We start from the raw sequence: 6,367 nt of genomic DNA on the forward strand, positions 1-6,367 counted from the left end.
ATCCACTTCGGGAAAATTTGCCACTTACTGAAATGAATGACAATCCACGTTGAGGAACTTTTGCCGAAATTTATGATGAGTAGAGACCTACAACAATCCTTTGGGAAATTTTGCTATAGGGAACTGGGTGTATGACAATCCAATTTCGGAAAACTTGTCAGCGATGACAATCCGAACTTGGAAAAAATTGCCAAACAAAGAAGGAGCACGACAATCCACGCTTGGAAACTTTGTCAGAGATGACAATCCAATCTTGGAAAAATTGTCGTTGAAGAAGATGCACGACAATCCATTTTTGGAAATATTGTCAGTTGGGGGTGACGATCCAATTTTTGGAAAACTTTGTCGTTTAATAAGAATGCGCGACAATCCATATTTGGAAATATTGTCGTTTAAGTGCTTGCTTTTGAACCGATTCTTTGGCGCTTAAGCTAAGTGAGACGATTTTTTGTAAGGTCAATCACTTACTACGATTGTAATCGAGCCGACTACTAATCATGTCAAATTTCTTATAGGGGCTAACTGGCGTACCAAGGAACCTGAAATTGCTGCATGAGGTCGAAATCACCTTTCTGGGAGGCTTCGAGCTCTGTCGTTGCTGAGATATCTCTGGCGCCAGGAATTGGAGTAGGGTCTTCCCTATTCTGCTGCACCTGTATTTATTTTTGACTATAGAACTTTGCCAATATTTTTAATTATCTTAGGGTTGACCTAAGGTTTAGCGTTGCTTGACTCATTGACTTGAAACGACTCAAGGTATAAACTTGACTCGATGTGATTGACTGACTCGAGGTTGACTCGACTCAAAGTGAAATGACATGTGTGACTCAAATCAAAGTGATATGACATGACATGACTCAATTTGTACATGACTAGTGTGTGCATTGTAATGTGATCGTGCGACTCGAAAATGCAAAAAAGAAAAAAATTTCCGTCAATTTTGTGGAGGGTACCGACTTTCTCCCGAAAAAGAAAGACGTGAAAAAGAAAATCAAAAGTTTTAAGATGCATGTTGAATGAGCTTAGTCAAATGTCATTTGATACTATCTCTCAAGGTTCAAGGATTAATTCATCCTAGGTTATCTCAATTGTTGACTCAATGATGAAAGCATTTGGGTATCTTAGGCACGGAGGCTAAGCACTTCATACTTTGTGATGCAATGACAATTATGGGTGATGTTGATATGATAAGGTATGCTTCAACGTTGTGTTAAGATTTCATGACAAAGGGTTCCTAAAGGGAAGTATATTTGGTCTTGTATCTGTGCAGTGTGTGATAGTGACACTAAACCTAGGCCACAAGAGCTAAGTGTGTGGAAAAACATATTGTTAGAAGAGCCAAATAATGGTGACTCTAAGGCTAGGTAAGCTAATGATGTAAGGACCAAGCCCCCAAGTCTAGCTTTAAGTGAAAAGGGATGAGCATTGGAGATTCCTTGATATGATCATGGTGCAAGTGTGTGAATGTGAATATGAATGCATGTTTATTACGGCCGCACCTCGATGTGAGGTTGCCTACGTATCCGTTAGGAATCAGGCCGAACGTAGCTCTAGCCAAACCTCGCACAAGTGTGTATACCTCAAAATGGTCTTTTTAAGGGTTGTAACGTGGTTAGGCTAAAGGTTTAAAGAAGAAGGGGATAAAGGCTCAAGACCCTAGATAAGCCCCAAAGGTGTGCAACCTTGCTTTTGAATATTTGTATTTTCATGCTTGAGGTTTTCTACTCTTCTTTTTTTTTAGCTCTTTCTTTTGCTTTAGCATTTATTTTATTTTAATAAGTGTGGGCAATCTCGATCATGCGGTCTATCACTCACTTGGAATTCATGTTTCTCAGGCACGGTACCGAGCACTCGATAAGAGACGCAATCTGAGACATGTTCTTATCGAAGATACTTTCATATCAAAGACATTGGAACACTTACCCTTTTGTACACTTGTTTTCGTTTTTTATTATTGCTTATTTTTTTGCTATTGCTTTCTTTTGAATTTGCTCAAGCTTTCTTTAGAATTGCATAAGTTGCACGCCATCCCATCCCAAGGTTAGGTAGATGTAGGTTGAAAAAAGAAGGGTCTATCGTTAGGCGAGGCTCAAAGTGGTTTACCAAAAAAGGCATGTATAATTAAAGGGTGAAAGGTAATATAATGTGGCTACAAGGGTTGCCTTAAATCATTTGTATACCTTGTGTTTAATTCGACATTGTTTTTTTTTAAAATGCAATATAATGAAATGATCATAGGTAAGGAAATAAATGCTCATTTTATTAAAAAGGGAAAAGAAAAGAAAAACTACAAAAATAATCGAAAGGAAAAGAAAAGGTGCCTATGCTAGACTTATTGGGGAAAGGAAAAAATGAAAAAGAGATAGAAAAAGAGGTCATGAAATCTTGTCGTTGAAACTCGCCTCTTGTCTTGTGTTGTTTCATCATCACCCTCATTTTTTGTTTGTCAATCATATGACTCAAACTCGATTCAACACACATGGATGGAAGAAGTGATGAAAAATTGGAATAGAATGTGAAAGAAGATTTAGATGGAGGGATATGAATAATTAGGAATAGAATGTACCCCCCAACTCAAATGACGGAAAAGACCGACTCATGCATGAACCTAAGACATGGTCATGGTGACATATACTCAAAGTGCGTGCTAAGACTAGTGAGTGTAGGTGACATGTTGAGACTCGTGTCATGACCATGTGGCTAGATTATGTGACCAAGACTCGATTAATGACTTGAGAAGGTGTTATTGACAGCGAAAATTAACCGAATTAATTAGTAAACTGGTTAATTAGACTTTAGGTGACGACTCGACAAATAATCCGAACTGTCGGCCAAGCGACAAGACTGGCGTCGCATTATGGTAATTGGCGCCAGGCAATTTAGTAAATGTCTGGCGCTACACACTATAACGTGGCGCTACAACTCAGACTTTGGCGCCAATATTGGAGCTTCGGTCTGGGACTGTTTTCGGTATTATTAGTCAACTAGGGTATGCCTAAAGTTGTACTAGGTCAATTCCGATTAAAAAAAAACTTTATTGACTCAAATTAATTAATTGATTAATTAAATAGGCAAAGTTCTTTAAGTCATTAATTTTAGTCTCAACACAAATCAACAAACGGTTAAGAGAAACATAGAATATATATGCACAACAAATAATGCACAATTAGTCAAGTAGGCACAATATGATGCAATGAGTTTGCAACCTAACCATGGCTCTAGTTCTCTAAAGTTCGGGATATGGTTTAGTCAATAGAGGGTCCATGGTTAATTGTCCGGATGCACCGCGTAGAAGTCTAACCGTGAAGGGTTAACGCGTGTGGATGGGACATCGCGAGTTTTTAGAAAAAAAAAAACTCGCTTCCATGGTTTGGTGAATTCAGCATCTCAGATGTACCCTTTGTTGCCAGGAGCGTTCAATCGGGTAGATAGAGCATGAATTCCCAGAGGGTTATGTCCATATGTAGAACACATATGGGTTTCAGAAAAGTGAGAAAAAATTCAATCATGAAGTAGGATCAAGCAAACAATACGAAAAACCGGTCGAAATCAGAACGCATATTTCTGGCTCGGTATTGGGGAAAATTGGCGCCAGTAAACAGGGATTGGCGCCAACTTTTAACTGTAGCGCCTGGCGCCAATACTGGCGTCTGGCGCTACGGCTAAAAGTTTGGCGCCAAGCTCTGGCCCCTAACGCTACTTCCCACATGCCTCAGCAGGTTTCTGTGTTCAATAAAATCATCCAGTTTCGCGCGGTGTTATTTCAGTCCTAGTTGTGAAAGACATTTCTCAAATTTCCTACGTGTAAAATCCTATATTTTTGACTCATTACGGATGGTCTTTCCAATGAGAAACTTTTTATGCATATGACAATAATGTTAATCAAAATTACGCACATGAAATACTTAGAACTTTTCGAGTCTCATCCACTCATTCTAAATCATTGCCGAAACAAATTCAGGAATTAAAATAGAAATCCTCCCCAGTGGAGTCGCCAAAAACTGTAGGGAATAGTTTCAAGCCTTTAAAATCCCCCTAGCTCAAACCCCACTGTGATCATACGCTAAAGTACGGTGGCGTCCAAAAGGGAAGAAGATAGAGCAAAATAGTCGCCAACAAGTTTTTAAGGAACTTGTAAACCGTTCACGAGGTGAAGGTTACACCCCTTAACGATCCAAGAGATCGTCAACTCCATAAGGTCATGAACCAAAATAGGGTTCGTGGATGATGGTACAAATCCAACCTAAAAGAGATTGAACCTGCCCTAATAATAGGCCTCTACTTTATTCTGATCGTATTCATGTGCGCTTTCTGACTAACATACAATCAATAGGATTAACCCTAAACCTGTTTAATCTATGTTGGTTGAATTTAATGCACAAACAAACTATTATTGGCGATCACTTGAATTATAATCACAATTAACCCTAAAAAGATTATTAATTATCTTATTAAGCATGATTACAAGTACTAATTCCCTTTAACATGCAATAAAAGGTGATCAAGCAATAAAGAATAAAATAATATGCATATCAAGCAACATAATAAATAACATCATTAATATTAATAATATCAATCATAATTAATCATAATCATGTTAAAGCATAGCAAGATCATAGGCATGATACTAACAAGATTAATAACAAACCCTAGCATGTCACTAAGCAATAAAAATCAAATTCTTAATCCTAACATGATACTAACATGAATTAATATTTAGGAAGAACATAGGAAGCATCATAAAAATCATATTTAATATTAAAAATATCCTAGACATGATACTAGGAATATCATAATAACAATATAAACATGATTTCTACATCATAATATCGATTAATCAATTAAAAGTACTTACTTTGATGCTTCGTACCTCTTTCTAATAACAAAATACACACGTTAGTAACTTCAAGGAAAATAATAATCAAAGCAATTAAATTAAATAATTGAAAGAGAGATTTGGGACCAAACCCTCAGAAATTAAACCTTTCACGTCTAGGGCGAAGGCGACTTCGAATATGACTAGGTGTTTCTAGATCTTGCAAATGCGGAATTTTGTATTTGAGAAAAGGCTAGTTTAGAAAAAGAGAGAGAGAGAGAGAGAGAGAGAATAATCAAGAAAATCTTGATTAGAGTTGGTGATTGAAAAAGGGGAGATATGACCTTTATTTATAGGAAAAAAGAGGGTCGAAGAATTAAGAAAAGAATCCAAATTCGAATCGAAATAAAACTCGTAGACATCAGTTTTTTCGGATTTTGTTTTTATCATATCTTTTGATCCAGGATTCGGAATAAGATGAATAAGATGTCGTTGGAAAGATCTTGAAGTCTACTTTCTAACCCAATTAGAATCAGATTAAAATATGTTGTAGAATAAAAGATATGAACGAAATAGTGAGATGGTGTCAGTTTTGGATAGTGTTTGATATCTTATTCATATATTTTCCGTTATAGCTCGGATTTAATATTATAATATATCATTGGAAAGATAATTTCAAGATCTATCCAACCATATAAAATTTGGATAAAAATATGATGCACGAAAATAATATCTGACTGTCTTTGAACATGTTTAAATCCGAATAGAATTAGGACTTTAAAAAAAGGAAAGTTTTATAAAAAAGGAAAGTTTATATTTAAATCAAATTCCTTAATCTTATCTTTTCAAAAAATGATAATTAAGATATTTTAGAAACTTATAGAAGATTCTAATCAATCCTAATTAGTTTAGGAATAGGATTAAACCTTTGGACCCTCCTCATGATCATTGGGTCGTAGGCAAAATCCGGTTTGGGTCCAGTTTAGTATTTTGGCCATAACTTCCTCATTATCCATCGGAATTGGGCTTATAATATATCGTTGAAAAGTTCTTTTCAAGCCCCATCAAACTACACCATTATTGGACCTTTATCATGGACCAAACTAAATTGGAATGGACGTTTTCATAAAATAGAGTGGGTTTTCGAAAACAGAAAGAAAGAATTTTAACAAAAACTAACCGCAACAATAGACTTTTCACACTTTCACCTCATTTGATTATGGTTTGACGTGAAAGGTATTCATCACTAGGTTTGGTTTTGGGGAGACACAAATGGGTGTCTACAATAGGTAATTGGATTTTTTTTTAATTTTTTATACGTAGTACAAAGTATTATTATTATAAAATATTATATTTTGAAGAGGAAAGATGATATCTAATTCGGTACAACTAGTTGTGAGAAACCAACAAAAGTTGGCTCAAGTGGTAAGCAATTTGACGTCGCTTAAGTGAGGTCTCGGGTTCGAGCCTCACTGTATGCATAAACTCTTGTTGGGAGACTCACCACCATAAGCCAGATGTGCGACCTGGGTCGAATCCCGATATACTCGG

This window comes from Chenopodium quinoa, unplaced genomic scaffold (assembly GCF_001683475.1).
Source record: "Chenopodium quinoa cultivar QQ74 unplaced genomic scaffold, ASM168347v1, whole genome shotgun sequence".
NCBI lineage: Eukaryota > Viridiplantae > Streptophyta > Magnoliopsida > Caryophyllales > Amaranthaceae > Chenopodium > Chenopodium quinoa.